This window comes from Podarcis cretensis, assembly GCF_951804945.1.
Source record: "Podarcis cretensis genome assembly, chromosome: 2".
Lineage (NCBI taxonomy): Eukaryota > Metazoa > Chordata > Lepidosauria > Squamata > Lacertidae > Podarcis > Podarcis cretensis.
The window spans coordinates 69,455,011-69,476,854 of record NC_137171.1 but is presented as its reverse complement, the minus strand read 5'-3'; the positions used below and the strand labels follow the sequence as shown (position 1 = coordinate 69,476,854).

The window sequence follows — 21,844 nt, the reverse complement described above, 5'->3', positions numbered from 1 at the left end:
TCCCATCAGATGTCAAAGAGATAAAGAATTACCTGACATTCAGAAGACATCTTAAGGCAGCCCTGTTCAGGGAAGTTTTTAATATGTAATGCTGTACTGTTTTTAACACTGATTGGGAGCCGCCCAGAGTGGCTGGGGAAACTCAGCCAGATGGGCGGGGTATAAATAATAAATAATAATAATAATAATAATAATAATAATAATTATTATTATTATTATTATTATTTATCATGTATGCTATGTTTTGTTGTACTTTGCTCTATGTAAGTAAGAAAAGCTTTGAATTTTCACTTTTGAGTCTGTGTTCTTAAATCATGAGGAATTTTTATCCTCAGGCTGGTAAGAGAGCCGTAGAGTGGCTAGAGGAAAAAGCATCCTTGGGCAAGTTTCACTCACAATGTGTGAGACAGACAGCTAACTTAGGAAGAGTAACAGCTTCTCTCTCACACACAAGGGCTCTATTCTCATCCCTGTGCTAAGCCCTCTCTGACTATAGTTCTGGGTCTTCCTTAGCACCAAACCTGCCCATGTGACCTCAGTGACTCTGAGCTGTATCATGTGACTGAGGTCAGCTCAGAGAATCCGTACCTTCCCTCCTCGCTATAGCAACATTCAGGGGAGCATCAGCCCCACTATCTCTGTGGTGCCAAAACTCCTCCTAAGGAGGTAGAAGGGCTTATTAATGCGGGTGCCTAATTAATGGCACATGCTGTCTCTGAACTAATTAAAACCTACATGTGCTAATTGGGAGAGAGAAAGATAAATGCAAATTGGTCGGAGAGAGTGCTGGATCTGGGATGCGCCCATCTGGCTTAGCCAGATCCTCTCATGCAAGAGCTGAAGGATTTGCTGGCATTTCACACAAGCGCATCAGGCTCAATTTTTCAAAAGGGAGGGGGGCAGGGAAAAGAGATTTTGGGTCTGCACAAAAAACTTACCTATGCTGTGTTTCCACAAGCCTGGCTTCATATTTAACCCGGGCCCTCAGTCAGTTTGTTTATGTTAGCAAGTCCGCAGGGTGCCCACTACTGCCACAGATTTCTGGCACGCAAGAATGGTATATGCAGGTGAGGCAGTCTCGTTAAATGTGACACTGGGAGCATGGAACGCCATATGGGCATAGTATTTTTTCACATTCAGCTACATGTTTGTTTTTATTTTTAAGCGCTTATAGAAGTTAATCTCATCAAGACAGGGAAACATACAACTATAAATGACAGAATATGAGCTGAAGAGTACTTTACAATTCACTTATTGTCTGTCTAACTTATTGCAACAAAAGAAATGTGTGGCTGCTGTTTTAGAGCCCTGCTTGTTCTGTTGCCAGTAAGCAATTAAATTATTCCAGTTTTGAGCAAAGTAATTCCTGAGCTGCCTCCCTTCCTTCACCCAAATATAATTTGTACATTTTGACGTGAGGGCATATCAGTGTAACTCGTTTTTCTAATTGTACCAGAGAGGTCATATTCTCCAGTGCTTTGCATTGCATATCCTACCTGCAACTTACTTTATAGTATAAAAATATGTTTACAGAAATGAACTGGTATCTTTGGTAAAAATTGGTGATCTAATGGTAGCCTTATGTCTTTATTTGTCTCATTCAAAAATTTCCTAGCCACCAAACATGTCCACCATTAATGGAAACAGTTTTCCTCTTTCTTTTTAAGATTTTCAACAAATTAATGCCTATTATCATAGAGAGGGTTGTGGGGTTGTTGTTGTTGTTTAGATAATATATTGTATGTTGTGCCAGAGCCAGATTTAAAACCATCTCCTCTCATGTTGGCACATAACAAGAAGTTATTTCCATATTTACAAGTATAACCCTATATACCAAACTGTATAGACTTTCCAAAACCCTTTTCCTAATTGCTTATATAGTTTACCCACTTTGCAGCAGTAGTCTAAAAGGACTTCTTACGTTTGGGAAATACAATTATTTTTATCATTATCTTCAGATGCTGCAGCACTTTCAAATGTAGTTAGATGTCTTACATGCTAGCCTCCTCATTTAATTTCTTAATACATTCCCTATGTTGTAAATATTGAAACCATGGAAGTGATTGATTATTTATGTGATGCTTGATATCATCCTATCTCTGTAACTGAATTTGGCTGAATGAATTATATTTCCTCTGCAGATTAAAAGAGGCCCAGATTTCCATTTCTGTTAAAATAAATATAGTATGGTAGGCTGTATGTGAGATCCTTCTAACCCTTGGATCCAGCATGTGTTAAAACATAAGCCGAGCTGTGCTGAGGTGATTCCTGTGCTGAGGTGATTGCCTGGGTGATGGGCCATTAAGGGAAACAAAGGAAAGGGGCTCTGTGTGAGATGGCAAATGGGTGCCCCACCCCAGCTTGTTGTTAGAAGGATGAAGTCAGAGTTTAGAGCTGAGTTGCAGTGATGTGAGCTAGAGAGTAAAGCAGCATGCTGGGGAAAGACAGAGACAGAGCAATGTTGGATGTTTGTTGGACTCCAAGGCTGTGGCTCCAGGAGAAACAAGACCCTTGTTTCTCCTGTAGCCACAGGGGTATTAATGCTGTGAACCCCTCCTTTGTAGGCTCAGGTTGTAAATAAACTGTATAGCATAAAGACTCCACAGTTTCCACTGTGCTTCATTCCCCAAAGGAAACATGAACCCTGGATAAGTGCCTGGAACCCCTGGAATCTCGCAGCTCTCGGAGATTGGGGTGGCGTGCAACAATATATAATGGTGGCTACGGGAAGCCTAGCTGAACTAATTATCTAATTGAATATGTCCTAGTTTCTTAACAAATTAGGAATTGTATGAGTCTGTTAACAGCATTTTATCATTATCTATTATTAGTCTGTTTCGCAACTTGCAAATTGACAGAGCAATGTGTTTGCTCCACTCTGCCTTCAGCTTTCCGTGGTTCATACAACCTTTCTGAATATCACGGTAAACCATGTGCATGATGGTGTAATTCAGGTCCAAGTACCCCCAAGCTTCCTTTCCTTTTATCAACCTTTTACCCGTATTTTTCGCTCTATAAGACGCACCAGACCACAAGACGCACCTAGTTTTTGGAGGAGGAAAACAAGAAAAAAAATATTCTGAATCTCAGAAGCCAGAACAGCAAGAGGGATCGCTGCGCAGTGAAAGCAGCAATCCCTCTTGCTGTTATGGCTTCTGGGATAGCTGTGCAGCCTGCATTTGCTCCATAAGACGCACACACAATTCCCCTTACTTTTTAGAAGGGAAAAAGTGAGTCTTATAGAGCAAAAAATACGGTATTTTATTTTATAAAAATTCAATCTCTTTTTTTGTTCATAGAAAATATTATAGTAACTGCTGTGAAGCTCTTAAATTGACTTTTCTAACCTAATTTGTTAAACATTTGCAGCAGGAGGTTTAGGGCGCAAACCTAAAATCACCCAAAGGGTGGCTGAGGGACCCTTCAGTGTGGCATGTGTACCACTCTGCCAGGATGGAGGGAAGCCTGCTTGGTTTAGGCAGCACTTAGGATGCTGGAAGTCCCTTAGAACACCCATGGAAAACCTTCTGGGTGTGAATGTCCCACCAACAGTGTTCCACCAGAGGTGAGGAGGGAAACAGGATGATGATGGTGATGATGATAAAAAATTTATACCCCGCCCATCTGGCTAGGTTTCCCCAGTTACTCTGAGTGGCTCCCAACAGAATATTAAAAACATGGTAAAACATCAAACATTAAAAACTTCCCTAAACAGGGTTGCCTTCAGATGTCTTCTAAAAGTCAGATAGTTGTTTATTTCCTTGACATCTGATGGGAGGGTGTTCCACAGGGCGGGTGCCACTACCGAGAAGGCTTCTTCCTGATTCACATCTTGCAGGGAGGGAACTGCCAGAATGCCCTAGGAGCTGGACCTCAGTGTCCAGACTGAACAATGGGGATGGAGACGCTCCTTCAGGTATACTGGGCCGAGGCCATTTAGGGTTTTAAAGGTCAGCACCAACACTTGGAATTGTGCGTGGAAATGTACTGGGAGCCAATATTGTGTGGCAGGGTGTGGGGGCTGAGGAGTCACAGGATCCTGGAGTGCCTGGAGGCGGTTGGAGGATGGATGGCAGCTAATGGATTGAAGTTGAATCCCGACAAGACAGAAGTACTGTTTTTGGGGGACAGGGGGCGGGCTGGTGTGGAGGACTCCCTGGTCCTGAATAGGGTAACTGTGCCCCTGAAGGACCAGGTGCGCAGCCTGGGAGTCATTTTGGACTCACAGCTGTCCATGGAGGCGCAGGTCAATTCTGTATCCAGGGCAGCTGTGTACCAACTCCACCTGGTACACAGGCTGAGACCCTACCTGCCCGCGGACTGTCTTGCCAGAGTGGTGCATGCTCTAGTTATCTCCCGCTTGGACTACTGCAATGCGCTCCACGTGGGGCTACCTTTGAAGGTGACTCGGAAACTACAACTAATCCAGAATGCGGCAGCTAGACTGGTGACTGGGGTCGGCCGCCGAGACCACATAACACTGGTCTTGAAAGATTTACATTGGCTCCCAGTATGTTTCCGAGCACAATTCAAAGTGCTGGTGTTGACCTTTAAAGCCCTAAACGGCCTCGGCCCAGTATACCTGAAGGAGCGTCTCCACCCCCATCGTTCTGCCCGGACGCTGAGGTCCAGCGCTGAGGGCCTTCTGGTGGTTCCCTCATTGCGAGAAGCAAAGCTACAGGGAACCAGGCAGAGGGCCTTCTCGGTAGTGGCGCCCGCCCTGTGGAATGCCCTCTCATCAGATGTCAAAGCGATAAACAACTACCTGACATTCAGAAGACATCTTAAGGCAGCCCTGTTCAGGGAAGTTTTTAATGTGTGATATTTTAGTGAATTTTTGGTTTCTATGGAAGCTGCCCAGAGTGGCTGGGGAAACCCAGCCAGATGGGCGGGGTACAAATAAATTGTTGTTGTTGTTGTTGTTGTTATCGTTATTATTACTATACTCCTTTGTCCTCACCTCCCAACACTAAAGAAGCCTTCAACTGTGACAGCCCTGGAGAAGGGGTCAAAAATGTTCAAAGAAGTTAGGAAACAACTTCCCCCTTATCTTACCCTGGAAAGGCTTAGGAAATGAGTTTCGCTGTCCCTCAGTAGGATTGTTCTGCTTGTGGTGGCAGCAGCAGAATTCTAACCATCAAAGCCATATATTAAAAGCTATATTTTCTTATTAATATTTTAATGTTATTTTATATAAACCGCTTACAGATTTGTTTTAAAGCGGTTTATACATCTAGCCAAATAAATACTAGTTGAAAATTAAAACCTTCGGCCAAAATCAAAAGCTACTGAAAGTCTCAAAAAAAGCCATCGAGACATTCTCAAAGGTCTTTTTTCACTACCTAAAGGCATTACTAATGAAACTGGATTGCATTCTTTTGCAAAATTAATGATAGAATCCTTCTTTAATTTTTCTTTTACTATTTTTTCAGGTAGTCCTCTGAAAATCAGATTCAGATAATGTTGTCCATTCTTTCATATTGATCACAATCTCTGTTTTTTCCTGCACACAAGTTGTGAACGTCAACATGTTTGATTAACAGTTTAATTAAATCTAAATCATGTTCGCATTGTATAATCTTCTGTAATTTTCTCCCCCCTCCCCCCATCCTTGCCTAAATGCATGGACATTTCATTCTTGAAAATCACTTACTGTTTTTACAAATAGATTTATTCAGGAGTACCGGTAATCTTTTTGCTATGTTTTCGTTGCTTTGTTTCCTGGAAGTTCTTGCTTTCATTCTAAAACACTAGACCTTCTTGCTCACTACTCATTGTGTGCAATATATTAGGTTAGCCCCAAATAACTAGACTTTCTCATCAAACACGTGCCTAAATCCAATCATACAGTCATTCCAATTGATACAAAAAGTATTAATTAGTATACTTGTTGTGCTCCTAAATTCACTGAAATTATCTATTATATAAATTATAACTTGAACTGCGTATGAAGTGCAATTTTTAGAAATTCTACCACAGATCATATGCTGAATTTCATTCAGGATGTCATCTAAAATTGCTGATTACTCAATGATTATTTTTTTCATAAAGTGAAGTCTGTGCACATAAATTAATTCAAATTGACTTGAATAATAAATCCCATGAAACTCAACACTCAAGTTAATTTCAGTAGTTCCATAAATTGTGAATGACTTAAAAGGCTTTGCAAATTATGCTACTGTATATAGTTAATAATAGTGTATAATTATATAACTAATATAGTTAATAATTAATTTGAAATCTACCATAAGCCATGTACTTATCCTCACAGTTCATAAACATAGATGTGTTTTACAAGTCATAGGATTATATCCAACTAAGTTAAATTCTGAGCATGACTAACTGGATATCGCCCACAAGAACTATTTTATTCACTCTGGGTTGTATCCAGAGTAGCACCAACACCGTTTTTCTGGCACAGCAGCACTTCTGTTTTCTCTCCTCTTTGTGCACACGACCAAGAATCTTCTCCAGAGGCTCCCCCAACCCTCCAGGATTTGATTTTGAGGGGGCACAGGGGGCTGCAGAGGAGACAAGGGGAAAGCTCCATTCTGATAGTGCCACATCCCTTGCGCTAGTTGGATGGGCATGTTGTGTACCACACACTGTGTAATTGTTCCTTTTCTGAACCAACCACTTTACTCATGTCACTGACTGCCTCAGAAATACGAAGAAAAGGTCTTACTTCTAATGTTGCATTCAATGATAGTTGACTGGCATTCTGTGGCCTTGCCTCTGTTCTCTTCAAATAGTTGTGTTGATCTAGCAAAGTGGCATTTGTGATGTACTTGTGAGGCATCTAATCATAAGCCTGCATTTTTATTGAGGCTTGATCAGGGCCTGTATTTTAAAATGAGCTTAAAGATCTTCAAATGTTTCATGCCAGGCAGAAGAGCAGCTGCCTAAGAACCTTGGCAAGATGTTTATTCTCCTGGATAAGGGGGCCCCCTGATTTATAGCAGAAAACAATTCTCAAAGTCAAAGGGAATTACAGGCTGACAGCCAAGGTTACACTGACCCTACATATTACAGAAGATAAAAAAGCAGAGAAAAACATAATTAAGAGTGGGTAAATAGTAAAATAAAACCATGTGCCTCCCATTAAACTTGAGCCATATTTTCCTAAGGTTCAAAGGTCAAGAGCAATGGAAAAGCATCTAGCTGGCAGAAAGGAAGAGAGTATTTTGGGAAGTCTTTTCTAAAGTTGTTTCTTTCTTAAACTGAGATCCTTTTAAGATTTCTTTTCCTTTTAAAAAGCTATCTATGTTATGTATTAAATATATTGGCTTAAATGTAATTATGCAAAGGAATTAGAAGCTAAGAAATGTTAAATCCTTATGCATATAGTTGGAAGAGATCACAGGGGCCATCAGCCACCAGCCTAGCCCCCCCTGCCAAGCAGGAAACATCATTAGAGCACTGGTTGTCAGGCCTTTGTTTAAAAGACCTTCAAGAGAAGGAGATCTTTCAATGATGATGTAAATTCAAGATCCTTGACATTTGTTTAAGATAAAAATTTAAGATTAACCATCTGTTTTGGAGGGCAATAGGGCGAGGTGAGCTGGTAATTACGGTTCCTTGTTGAGACACATGTAAGATATATTACTACTTATTTGTCATTTATAGATAGAAGAATATATAGCTTTTTGTTTCCCATAAAAGGACAAGAGGAAATGGGTGTATCTTTTGTGATTGGTTCTAGCAAACAGCCAATAGGAATTTCAACCAGGCTGATTGGACAGAGGCAGCCACAGGAGGAGCAAGGGGGCTGGATTAAGGAAATATAAGTGCTGGCCAGAATGGCAGGAGGGCAGGCCAGAGCTTGGTAACCATATACCACTGTGCCTCATATTTATTTGTCTGACAAATAAATTATTATTTTAATTTCTCTATTGCTGCGTTGAATATTTCATTCCAGCTAAGCGTTAACCACAAGCAGGGTGCTACACTTGCCCAGTGCAGCTGAGCCATTTTCCCAAAATACCTGTGTGGATAACGTCATTGCAGTTTAGTCATTAGGCGGGACTGGACTTGTTTTTTAAAATGTTTTTATTAAATATTTTCTTGGGTTGCAAAAGTACATACAGCGTCTCTACTTTCGGTTCATAGAGTCCTTTCTACGGATCAGTTATATTTGATGTGAGACACTAATGTTATAGGCAGTATAAGGTTGGGGAAGAAGAGAGGGGAGAGAAAGCAGGGGAGAGTAGTATACTTTTATCCCTTTACATATTTCAAGAAATATTTCAAGAAATAGACTTGAAAGAGAAGTTGCTGAATTACAACTTATTACTAAACTGAAAAATATGGAGATATCTAGTCTGAATAGAGATACTGGATTCTTATCTCATTACACATGCTAAAGCTATTTTTGGTCATCTGCATACCATCCCTTGCTTTTTCCTGTAGGACTAATTGCAGTCGTTAACAGTCGTCAACAGGTTTACCATACCCATTGAGTCAATCACCCATCTACTACTACCCTTCTGAGAAATACCCCACCCCACCCTCCCACTATATATAAGGGTCTGGTGACTTCTGTTTCAGTGTATCTGAAGAAGTGTGCATGCACACGAAAGCTTATACTCAGAACAAACTTAGTTGGTCTCTAAGGTGCTACTGGACAGTTTTACATTATTTTACATAGTATATGTGTGGGGTTTTCATGTCAGCATCACGTGGGTAGATTTTTTTTCTATTCATTTATTAGTTTTCATTGGACTTACCGTATTTTTTGCTCTATAAGACTCACTTTTTCCCTCCTAAAAAGTAAGGGGAAATGTGTGTGCGTCTTATGGAGTGAATGCAGGCTGTGCAGCTATCACAGTAGCCAGAACAACAAGAGGGATTGCTGGTTTCACTGTGCAGTGATCCCTCTTGCTGTTCTGGCTTCTGAGATTCAGAATATTTTTGTTCTTGTTTTCCTCCTCCAAAAACTAGGTGCGTCTTGTGGTCTGGTGCGTCTTATAGAGCGAAAAATATGGTAATTGTACCTGGGTGGAACCAGGAACTCTTCATTGCTATTCTGTACTTTTAAAAGAGAGACAATAAAGTCCTTGTCCAACTTTCTGACCAACATGGCCACTAAGGAGTAAAGAATCTGTGGGCCTTCGCATGTGGTTGGTCTCTATAACCAAGGTCAGGAATAATGGGGGGTCAGGAGCAACTGGTGCAGTGGGTTGGCAGCATGGACTGGGCCACCCAGTTGTGGCATTGCTTCCGGGATGGTGGGGGGGGGGGCAGAGCAGGACGGTGGAGTCAATCTGGTGATCCTGGTAGTGTCCCTATGCGCTGCCAGGAGGCTGGTTCTGTGGTGGTGCCGCTCCACGTGGGTCACTCTTGAAGGGAGTTGGAAGCCAATAACTTCTGGAGGGCTACAGGGTCCCTATCCCGGAGCTTCCATCAAAATGCCAGTGGTCCTCCCCTGAACTTGACTAGAGGGGATATACGTTTGCAAGGCTCCCTGTTTCCCAAGGCCAGGCTATGCCACATTACTGCATGGGGAGGGGGGAAATAGGACAGCCACAGAAGGGTCTGCGAAGGTATTAGTAAGCAGAACCAGCATGACATTTCAATCTCTTGGGAAGGCAAGAAAAGAGGAAATCCACTACACTTGAATTACATTTAATTGGCATGATAAGTATATAGCTCTTGCTAAAGAATACAGGTAGCTTTGAAGCTACCAACATGAGTTTGATCAAACTGTAGGAGGCAGTGGAAGACAGAGTGCCTGGTGAGCTCTGGTCCATGGGGTCACGAAGAGTCGGACACAACTAAATGACTAAACAACAACAACAACAAAGAATACAGGAAGGATGGGTAATTAAAGTATCTGTGAGGCCATGGAAACTCGGGGAGCAGGGAGTGGCAGTCCTGAGTGGCTTGGATCACATGTTTGCGATGAGACTTTTCTTTACATGATTCATCACGGTTCATTTATAACCCAGGGGCAGGTGGTGGCTCTGTAGGAGAATGACTCTTGCTGTGTTCTTTTTCAGCATCACTGATGGGGAATCACGTGTGGTCACAAATACGTTGCACTCCTTGATATTGGGAACACTGGAACAGATGATGCTTTTTAAACTCAACATGTAGCTTATCTTCTGATACACCCTTGAGCTTGGGGCATTCCACTTTCAGCACCAAGAATGTCATGACGGAGTCCGTTTGAATTTTGCACATTTCATTCTTTTCAGGTGATCAGCTTGCTATAGTAGGATTGCCTGTAGCAATTCTTCTCGCTTTTGACTTTGATCTTCCTGTCCAGGGTATTCTGGGCTGGGTGAACTTTTTTTGGCTTTCTTCACTGTTGGTCATGGGGGAATTTAGCCCGCCACAACCCTGCCAACTTTGACTGGTCTACCTTGGTTTTTACTGCACAGGCTCTGCTTGCGTAGGTATTTTAGAGGATCATACTGGCAAGGCTTCTTGCAACTCTGGTACTCCAGTGGCAAGGACTGGACATCAAAGTAGGCAGGTAGGTTCAGTAGCCCCTAGAAAACGACTTTGTTCTGAGTATGTGGGGTCTCAGATGAGCTGTTCCAATCTAAAGTTAAAAGAGGGTACTAGAGTATATTTGCAGATGTGGAGAAAAGGTTGTTTACATCTGCAGTCCTTGAATGTTGACTTTGATCTCAGGTTCAAATCCCAGCCCAGCCTTGAACTCACTGTTGTCTCAATCTCTTGTCAGTATAGTAGAACAGCGCTGTCTTGGCCTACCTTGCAGGATGGTTGTGGGGGCAAACAAGATGAAAGCTGTAAAGAAAATAAAAGCATGTTTGAAATGCTTTTGTTTCTAAAGAACTTTAATTAAAAAGAAGGATGCTATGACATTTCTGTTATAATTTCTGTTGTAATGAAAGGGATGTGTAGGCAGGGCCTATGCCCACCTTCTTTGTGTCTGTATAAATGCTAGTTGTGTGTGTGTGTGAATGTTTAATTGTATAGTACCCCTGCTAGGAGCTTCCCCTCTTTGAGAGAGATGCTCTGTGCAGTCGCTTCCAAGAGCTGTTGCTTAGTTATTTTTAGGCACAGAATGAACTCTAATGGGAGAAATTATTTGGATTTCACACACACTCGCACATACACCCTAATAAATTTCTCTCTTTTTGAACAAATGATTTCAGCTAAAAAGGAGCTTAATAACACAGCAGAAGCCTACATTTCAGCTTCGGCTTGGCCAGGCCACAAAACATGAAAACTAACTATGTGGTCATCAAGACTGGTTAGGAGTACAGGTCCCACCTACTAGCTAGAGCGGGGCTGAAAGCAGTCTTCTGCCTGGGAAGTTGTGCCAAGAGAAGGGGAAATTGAATTTGGGCAGTCCAGTCTGGACCAGATCCAGAGAAGATCCATCAGAAGTCTGGTCATGCAATGGGGGATTTTCTGGCTCCTGCTTCCCTTGCCCCAAGTTCAGCCCTCTGTGCTTTCCCCAAGCTGCTCCTCAGGGTTGGCGACCCACCAGGCCTCCGCATTTTGCCCACAAAGTGGATTTGGCCAAGCCACGCCCACCTGCTCTTGCCTGACATCAGGTGAGGGGGAGGTGAAGGCAGAGCTTGAGCGAAAAGGGCTTTTGCAGGCACCACTGATCAGCAATAGCCAATCTCCCTGCACAATGCTTCTCAAGTGCCCTGCCATCGGTGGACTCTAACCCCTTAAAAAGCCACCTGGCCCAGCACCATATCTCATTGGAGTGGGCTGAATAAGTTAGTGTGGAACACTCCTTTCTTGACAGCTGATTTCAAAGGCTTGGATCCGGCAGAGCAGCCCTACCAGCTTCCTTTGCTTTCCCTATATTGCTGCCACCATCTTGATTCAAAATAGCGCATGGCATCCCAATGTGTATGAAGACCACTATCCCCGCCTTGGAAAGCCTTGTGCCATTTGGTGGCGATATAGAGAATGAATGGACAAAGCACTTTCCTAAATACAGAGCAGATTCACTATGCCATTATGATTAATGTATATATTATGAAAACTGATCCTGGAAAATCTTTCGAAAAGCTGTTTGTAATCATACAGACTTTGTTTTATTTGATGATGATAATAGCAAATGGCTCAGAGATTTCTTTGAAATACGGAGAAGTACGGTATATAAATTATGCGAACCAACTAACTAGCTAGCTAGCTAGCTAACTAACTAACTAACACAATGTCCCCTTAAAGACACAATCACACACTTAACTAAATCCAATTCTTGTAATGTAGCTTATCACCTTCTTCCATTTCCAGCGCTCAAATCCAATCTTGACATAACTGAGGGACATGCAGAATATTTCCTTATTTCCCAGCAGCCTGTTGAATATAAAAAACCCGAGTCAAGAAGCTGCGGCAACTGAGCATCAGCTACAGAAACAACACTGCTTGGCTACAAAGGAAGTGGAAACCATTTCTGAAAGCTTCACTGCAACCATTTTTATCTGGCTCTGTCCCATACCCAGGAAAATTTTCTTCTGAGAGCCAGGTGAAAATCTAAAGCCTCATGATGAGTCGAGGATGCCCAAGTTGTTTCCCAAAGCTGTTTGCCTGTTAGAAAAGATCCCACAGAAAGGATGGGAAGCGAGTGGGATGGATGGGTGGAGGGGGTAGTCCTAAGGCATAGGTCATTAATTAGTGGTTCATTCAGCAATGATGCCCAGGACAAACAGTGGGGAAGAGCCGTTGCCTTCATGTCCTCCTGAGCTTCCTGGAGGTATGTGGCTGGTCACAGCTGGAAACTGGTTTATGGGCTATGTAGCTGGACTACAACTCCCATCATCCCTGACCTGCTGGCTAGGGCTGATAAGAATTGTAGTCCAAGAAGATCCAGGGGGCATCAAGCTCCTATCTTTCCTGAGGTAGGAAAGTATATGCAGAAGTGTCTTGCTGTTTGAGGGTTAATCTTATAGGAGAGCCACCTGCTGCCTAGCGATGTCTGCGAAATAGAATCAGCTACAGCCCTTCTAAAATGGCTGCCTATGGTCTGGGCCCTCTGTATTTAAATATCCACAATAACAGCAATTCCAGTTCTACATGCCTGGCTAATATAATTATGTTTCCAACTTCCCAGTATACTATAGCCAGGCATGAAGAACTGGAATTGCTGTTGTTGTGGATTTGATGATGATGATGATGATGGGAGCATCCCTAAAAGGATAATATAGCACTTGCGTTCTTAATGGACCAACAATGATATCATTATTGTGCTTGGTGATTTTTAGCAGAGTGAACATTGTGATTGTCAGATGAATCCTTCATATAAGGAGATATTTTCTTGGCAAACACTCACTTGATGAGAAGTGTTGAAGTGGATTGTGAAGGACAATCATGATGAATCTGATGTAGTAGGCCCTTACCTATGAAAGCTCACACAGCAATGGTTAGAATAATTTCTGTACAATAAAAGAAAGTGGTTTACTAAGGCCTGACCTCTTTGGAAGTGAAAGAAAAGTCTTCCGCAGAGGCACTGAAATCAGTGCTATTTTTCTAGAAAAAGAGGTGCCAGAACTGACCACAAACTTCTCCCTTGTTCTCTTAGAATGGCAATGGCGCCCACCCAAGAGGTGCTGGAACTGACCTCTGGCTAATAAATAAAATAAAATAAAATAAAATAAAATAAAATAAAATAAAATAAAATAAAATAAAATAAAATAAAATAAAATAAAATAAAATAAAATAAAATAACCTGGAACTTGCTCCCCCTGGAGGCAGTGATGGTCACCGTCTTGGATGGCTTTAAAAGAGGACTGGACAAATTCATGAAGGAGAAGGCTATTGATGGCTATGTTCTACCTCCACAGTTGGAGGCAGCAATGCTTTCGAATGCCAGTTGCTGGAAGCCACAGGAGGGGAAAGTGCTGTTGCACTCAAGTCCTCCAGGATGCCATACTAGATGGGCCATTGGCCTGATCCAGCAGGCTTTTCTTATGTTCTTAGGCATGCATAGGCTTGCATAGTAAGTGCTCAAGTGAGAGGTACAAGGGTTCTCAAATGCACTCTTCCACTGAAAAGACATTAAGGGTTTCTAGGCTGATTTTGCCAATGGGAAAGGCATGTTTATGACTTCTGATATCTATGTGAGGAAAAGAAGAATTGGCTCTGAGATGAAGCTAATTAAGATAAGAGTCTAAATCAAATTATGGTAGCATATGATTGCTGTAGGAAGATATCAAAAGTCTAAGGAAGAAACATGTAAGATGTTTTTCTGTGTTTATCATCTTCATTTTCTGTAACATCAAGTCAGTAGGTTGTGCTGTCCATCTCTGCAAACTGGACTTTATGAAGTGGAGTCATAATTTGTTTCTACAACCTATGCAACTGTAGGGCCAGCCCTAAATTTTAGACTCTGCCTTGAATTTTACACACTGGATTTACTGGGTGGGGTGGGGCTTTAAAGATGGAAATGTGTATTAGTCTTATGGGTTATCCCCTCTTTCATTTTATAGGGGATCCCCTTTTGATGGTAATGTGCATCACTTACTCGTCTTGGAGGCTGTATACACACCATATATTTCAAGCACACTTAAAGCACGTAATGTAGAATCATAGAATTGTAGCGTTGGAAGGGACCCTGAGGTTCATCTAGTCCAGCCCCCTGCAAGGCAGGAATGTGCAGCTGCCCCATATGGGGATTGGCCCTAACAAACTGAGCCAAAGAATCCTGGGAACTATAACTTACCACTCACAGAGTTACGATTTCCAGCATACTTAACAAGTATGCTGTTTTTTGGAGACACTCATGTGCTTTAAATGTATATGTGCACAGCTAAAATGTAACAAGCCCGCTCTTCTGTGTTTGGGAGCCCTGTGGCTCATTCTGTGGAGTGATGCCTTGGACCTCTACCCCAACATCCTGCCCTCATGACACCAAGGTATTATGGCATTGCCTCCTTTTACGGAGGAAGGGGGACCGTTGCTTCACCTGTGCTTCTGACTAGTGATATCTGGAGCAACTATATCAGTAGTTATTATGAGATATAAAAAGTAGCCAAACAAATGTTCTCTAAATACATTGCTTTTCTTGCACTTTAATCTTAAAGGTAAAGGGACCCCTGACCATTAGGTCCAGTCGCGGACGACTCTGGGGTTGCGGTGCTCATCTCACTCTATAGGCCGAGGGAGCCAGTGTTTGTCCGCAGACAGCTTCTGGGTCATGTGGCCAGCATGACTAAGTCGCTTCTGGCAAAACCAGAGCAGTGCACGGAAATGCCGTTTGCCTTCCCGCCGGAGCGGTACCTATTTATTTACTTGCACTTTGACATGCTTTTGAACTGCTAGGTTGGCAGGAGCAGGGACCGAGCAACAGGAGCTCAACCCGTCGTGGGGATTCAAATGCCGACCTTCTGATCAGCAAGCCCTAAGCTCTGTGGTTTAACCCACAGCGGCACCCACGTCTTTAATCTTACATCTATTCAAAAGCAGGCATGACACCTACATCATAATTCTTTCTTATAACTGGGAACTGGATCACTTCTCAGCCTTTTGGCTAAGAACATGTGTTGTTTAGTCGTTTAGTCGTGTCCGACTCTTCGTGACCCCATGGACCAGAGCACGCCAGGCACTCCTGTCTTCCACTGCCTCCCACAGTTTGGTCAAAAAGAACGTGTGTAGTATCTTATAAATGGGATCTGGCCCTAAATTCTCATGGTTCCCACACTCTGGGTAGTAACAGGGAGGTTTTTTTGTATTCTGCCCTCCAGAGCCAAATCTATGCAAACGGAGATGCAGCAGCTGTCTCCCACCTTGCCTTCTGTGTGTCAGAAAGGAAATTAGGTTGTCTAGAATGCAAAGTTCTTCCTGAAAGAACAACCTGTGCTATCTGCAATCTCCAACGGTGTGAAGCAGCATGAGAGGTAACTTACCTGACCCCAGAAGTACTGTGACATTTTCTCATCCCTCTGTATTACCAGTGGGTTGCTGGTAAGTTAGCCTAGTACACTGTGGGTGCTAAGCAAATTGTTAAAAACCGCAGTGTGTAGCAGAGCCTGGGAAAGTTATGTACATGTCCAGAGGCAGGTGTGCCAACAGCAAGGGGCAGCAAGGACAGAGCTGGCCCATTCCAGTTAACTGCTGTTCTGAGTTTTGCATGAGGTTGGATTAAGTGCCTGTGACATGAGGAATAGCGGCATTAAGAAGCAGTTTGGTCTCCTGAAGCAGAAAGACCAAATAAACAAGAGAAGGCTCCTGTGTTCCTAAATTCTGGATCACGTTTCCTAGAAAGTTAAACAACCTACCGTAAGTCAACTGGGCAGGCAATGCTGAAGGTGGAAGTCAGAAGCAGCGTCTCAGTTTGCAACTTCTTTGAAAAGAACAGGAGACTGTCTGTGGTTGGGCTCCCACAATTGTTTTTAAGAGAGCTGGAAACAGTACAACAGAGGCTGGTGCCCCTACATGGTGGGTAGGATGGAAGGCAGGAGGCCAACAGTAGGTGGAGCCAGAGTAAGTGAAAGCCAACTAATTATAGTTTTGTCTCCCTCCTCCTCCCTGCTGAGTTCTAGAAGTGCAGCACTGAGGCTAAGAGAAGGGAAATGACAGGCTGTGCCGCCACCTGGACTGTTTGTAAGTAAGGAGGCAAGCAAGTAGGGGCTGGCTGAGAGCAGAATGAGGTCAGTGGGGCAGTGCTTCATTCACCCTAATAGACCACCTTCCACTGGATAGAGGTGGATATCATTGTGCGTGCTAAAAACAGGAGAGTGTTTGAGGATGAATGTGCACAGGTGTGTGTGTGTGTGTGTTTAAAAGACAGCTGAAAAATAGTATTATAGAGAGGTACATTTTTCTCCTACATGCTTTTGTCTTGTGTGGGGTGTGTGGCTGAAACCTAAACCAGTTCCCACAAGCTTCAAGGAACAGTTGGGGTTTTTTTAGCAACCTCTCATATGAAGTCTTTAGCAATGGTGCAGCAAAGAGCCATGCCTGACCTGCTTATGTGCCATATAAATCAGTGAACCTTAAGTCCACATAACTCTGCAACAATCTGAGGTCTTTGCCTTTCTACAATTGTCCTGTCCAGATAAACCAAGAATTGCTGGTTTACCACCCGTGACCATGAGCCTGGATATGGCCGTAATGCTAAGCCAACCTATTATTGCCTTAATCTAAGTAGCATGGCAAAGGCAGGACCATTCTCACAGTGTTATGAAATCTCCAATTTTGATTTGACATTGTGGCATCATATGCGCCTACCTATTTTACCATATCTTCACTCCCTTTGCCAGGTCAGGAATGAATATGTTGGAAGGAGTAGAGCCCAATACATATGACTAGAACACCCAGCTGTTTACCTGTCTCCCCAGAGAGAAATCATCAACACCTTATTTCAGCCATACACCTTAATCCCTTTTGATTTGGCACATTTATTCATATTTATATTGGTGCCTCTGATCCAGTGTTTTTAAATAGCACCAGAGCGTTCTTTGCGTTATTAAAGGCTCTAATTCCTGCTTAGTTCCCCGTTCTTTCATTTTGCAGAGGCATTTCTCCCCCCCCCACCAAGTTGTTGAATTTGACAATGTTATGATTGCTGTTTCCTAGCAGCTCAGCTATATTTATTTATTGATCCAATCTCTGTGCTTCACATAAGACTAAATCAAGAACTAATGTTCCTTGCATGTGTCCCAGAACTAGGACTTCTGGGAATCTTTTTTTTCCATGAGTTCGAGAAGTTTTCTCTCTCTAGCATGACCTGCCTAATCCATACGAGGACAATTGAACTCATCATTATGGTTGTGTTGGGGGAGAATTGTGTTTTAGCTTTTACTACCTTGGGACTTAAGGGACGCGGGTGGCACTGTGGGTTAAACCACAGAGCCTAGGACTTGCCAATCAGAAGGTCGGCAGTTCGAATCCCCGCGATGGGGTGAGCTCCTGTTGCTCAGTCCCTGCTCCTGCCAACCTAGCAGTTCGAAAGCACATCAAAGTGCAAGTAGATAAATAGGTAAATGGTGTTTCTGTGCACTGCTCTGGTTCACCAGAAGCAGCTTAATCATGCTGGCCACATGACCCAGAAGCTGTACGCCGGCTCCCTCGGCCAATAAAGCGAGATGAGCACCGCAACCCCAGAGTCGGTCACGACTGGACCTAATGGTCAGGGATCCCTTTACCTTACCTTGGGACATTTGCAATATGATTACAACCCTACTGTGGATCTTTGCTGATTTAAAGTCACTCTGAAGCCACCTTATAAAGTGATTCAGACCACTGGTCCACTGAGCCTCTCAAGTTCTGGAGCAGGGGTTTTGTGACTTAAGGAGGACCTCAGCATAGGACAAACTTTTAACATGCACCCCTTCCTACACTACACGCATGTCATGATACCATAAATATAGTCTCATAAATAATGAAAGAAAAATTTCTATTTTAATTCTGAAATTACTTTCTTTACATTTCTGAAATGACATCCAAGCCAATACTGGGTCTTGTCTACCAAGCCTCTACCCACTTTGGGTGAGACTATTTTTGTTTAACATTTTGATTGTTCCTAAGATATATATCCCATCAATATTTTTATTTTATATGTTTAATAGACCAATATGGCTGCAAACATTTTATAAACAGACTAATTCCCTTTAAAACATTATGTTTTTTCTGGCCTTTTCCATTGCACAAGCATCAATTATCTCCCCAAAGTCCATTTCTCTTGCAAGCTCATCATTTGATAAGATACCTAGCAGCTTAAGCGTCCTTGCCCCCACCACCTGCAGCTTTTTATGAGCCTTAATGCAGCTTTTAATCCTGCCCACAGCAATGGCTTCCTTTGTTGCTGCAGTCATGGTGTGCGAAGTAGAGTGCCATCATTGCCCTGCCCTCCTGGGCACAGCTACTTCTTTGGACCAGGATGGTTGGCTGCTGTGGCAGCAAGCTGCACAAGCACTGGGTGAGCAGCAGCAGTGGGCAGTACTTTTCTTCTGTCGCCACCACCCTGCCCCAGCACATCCCATTCCTAGTCAGCACCAGTGCTGCTGCCACTGGGACAGTGGTGCAGCAGCAGCAGCAGCACACTCCCTCATGCACCACTACTGGTCGCTCTCTCCCACCAGATGTCCCTTGTTCCTGCCAATGCACAAAGAATTCTATCACTTGCAGCTCTTTTTTCTATTTAATCCCCCTCCCCAATCTTATTTCAGAAAACAAGTACATTTCAAGGCAAAACACACTTCATTCCTGAGAGTGTGTGTCACTCAGGGAACATTCTGTTACAGAGAGGGACCTGCGCCATCAAGACATTGTGAAGAACGCTGCTTCTTCTGTTCCAGCCCTGCTTCAGCTTGGCTCCAGCAAATCTCATAAGATATGGACTATAGGTACACAGGAAAATAAAGTTTCCATGAATATCCTCAAGTATGAGCTTAAGCTTGTAGGGTAGCCTCAGTTGTTTTACTCCTGGTAATAGGGTTGTAGCCTGGGCTGGGATCCCTTAGATCATCAGGCTTTGGTGAAGTTTACCCTTAAGAACATAAGAAAAGTCCTGCTGTATCTGTCCGAAGGTCCATTTAGTGCAGCATCCTCTTCTCACAGTGGCCAACCAGATGCCTAAGGAAAACCTTCAAGCGGGACCCAAACTATGCAGCACCTCCCCGACTTGGAATTCTCAGCAACTGGCGTACAGAGGCTTATTTCCTCTGACAGTTGAGGTAGAACATTGTGACTATCAATAGCCTTATTAGAACCTAATAGAGGTCAGACAAGCTTCTTTGTAAGACAATGGCTTCAGCTGGCCGCTTAAGTGCCCTCATCAACATCCCAAAAGATTTGAGTTAGGTTGCAAGAGCTACAACTAAGTGATTGTGCCCTGCCGGCTGCTGGGTGGGCCTTTCCTCCATCCCCTTCAGCTAGTTGCTTGGGTAGGACAACAATAGTCAGTGTGAGAGCTAAGCTGGAAGCAGGCTGGAAGCTGGAGGCACAGAGACATGTTTGCTCTGTGCTGGATTCAAAGCTGTGACTAATGGAGAAGCAATATCTGTTGGGGTATTAATGATGTGACCCCCTCCGCCTTATGCTCAGGTTGTAAATATGGGTAAATAAAAACATATATCCTAAAGCATGGGAAGGCAAACTTAGGTCCATGGGCCAGATGTAGCCCAATCGCCTTCTAAATCTGGCCTGAGGATGGTCCAGGAATTAGCGTGTTTTTACATGAGTAGAATGTGTCCTTTTATTTAAAATGCATCTCTGGATTATTTGTGGGGCATATGAATTTGTTCATTTTTCCCTTCAAAATATAGTCTGGCCCCCCACAACGTCTGAGGGACAGTGGACCGGCCCCCTGCTGAAAAAGTTTGCTGACCCCTGTCCTAAAGACACCATAGTTTCTCCATCATTCCAAGGAAACAGACCCCTGGGAAAGTGCCTGGAACTCCTGGATTTTCTCACCACTCAGAGATTGGGGTGGCATGTAACAGTTCAAAATACACTTTGGCAAAAGGGCAAATGCCATGTTAAAAGTTATTGTTCTTTCCAAGGTACAAAAGTGTGTGGAAGTGGACTCCATGGTACTTGACCATCAATCAAGCTTTTCATGTGTTGTCAGTCTTCCCTTCTTTTTCTCTTCTGCTGTCTTTGTTTATTCCACCAAGCATTCCAGACAAGACTTGTTTCCATCTGGTGGGTGTTTTCATTGTTCGCTTGGGTTTTTCAGCAGAAGGTGATTTCTGCAATTGCATGTCAGATTTATCCATGTTTTTATTTTGTTTTGGTTTTTTGTAAGTGCGCGCTTCTCCATTAGATTATTTTTTTTAAAAAACGTAAAAGTGATGCTCTACAGAGGTGACAACAAGTCAAACCATTGCCGACTGGATGAAGGAAGAAAATTACCCTGCCAAAGCTGGGAACAGCTCTCTTGACGCAGGATAGTCTAATGCTGTCTAAACAGGGTTCAGTTGTAATCCAGATGCAGTTAAAAGAATAGTCAGATATAAAGGTAGCATTCATAAAGTCCTCATCTAATTGTTACGTTGCTTGCTATTTTCTGGTCAAGCACTTTCAATGACCTGACAATAGACTACAACAGGAGGCCTCACTGTGGCAAACATGGGCACCACCCTTTCCTCAAATACCACCTTGGCACCCATCAGGACCCTCTGCTCCTGATTGAATCATAGGAGGGGAAGGGACCCCTCTGGAGTCTCTTCCAGGAATTGAACCTGGAAGAGGGCAAAGCATAGGCTCTGTTACTGAGGTGCAGCCCCTCCTCTGATCTTCACTTTGTCCTTTACCGCAAAGATATAATTTCAGTTGTAAACTAAGATTTCTGAACCTTGCAATCAGAGCTTTTTTGTGATAGTACTCACTGGTGCAGAGTGCTGTCACCTCTCTTTTTGCTTCCCATGGCAACTATTTTGTGCTGGCTCCCACTGCACTTTTATCAAGATTTGAGTACTGACACTTCTTTTAAAAAACCACACAAAATAGCACTGGTTCCAGTACTTTAGAACAAATAAAGCAAATGCTTAATGATGCCAATACCCAGTTTGAAAAACATGACTAAATCAAATATCGTTCATTATAGCCTATTCTCAGTTTTTGGAAAAACATAGAGCTGCAAAATTTGTTTACCAGAGGCAAAGATAGGATGAGTATACACAATCTCTCTTATAAATTACCTCCCATCCTCTGAAAAAAGTATCCTATCTCCAGCTGGAGGTGCCCACCCTGTATCTTGTCCCCGTCTCAGTCTCTCATTTCCTCCGTCTGGATGCCTTTTGCTAATGTCTCTCTTAAGATCACCTTCCTTTCTTATAGATTTCAGAGGCCTTCATTTTTGGTCATTCATTGCTGGCTGGTTCTTTCCTTTTCTTCACGGAGAGAATATAAAATAAACTTTAAAGTGTAACATGACTACAACAATATATTTCAACGTTGATAGTAT

At 43.0% G+C, this 21,844-nt stretch overlaps 1 long non-coding RNA gene across 1 annotated transcript; it reads right to left on the bottom strand.

Annotated features, from left to right (window-relative positions):
- Nucleotides 1–10,668: 10,668 nt before the first annotated feature.
- Nucleotides 10,669–12,898, bottom strand: LOC307211617. Its single transcript, XR_013836540.1, has 3 exons — nt 12,765–12,898; nt 12,216–12,294; nt 10,669–10,755 (listed from the first exon to the last, which is right to left on the bottom strand). It is a non-coding gene; the product is annotated as an uncharacterized lncRNA (long non-coding RNA).
- Between the last annotated feature and the right edge of the window lie 8,946 nt (nt 12,899–21,844).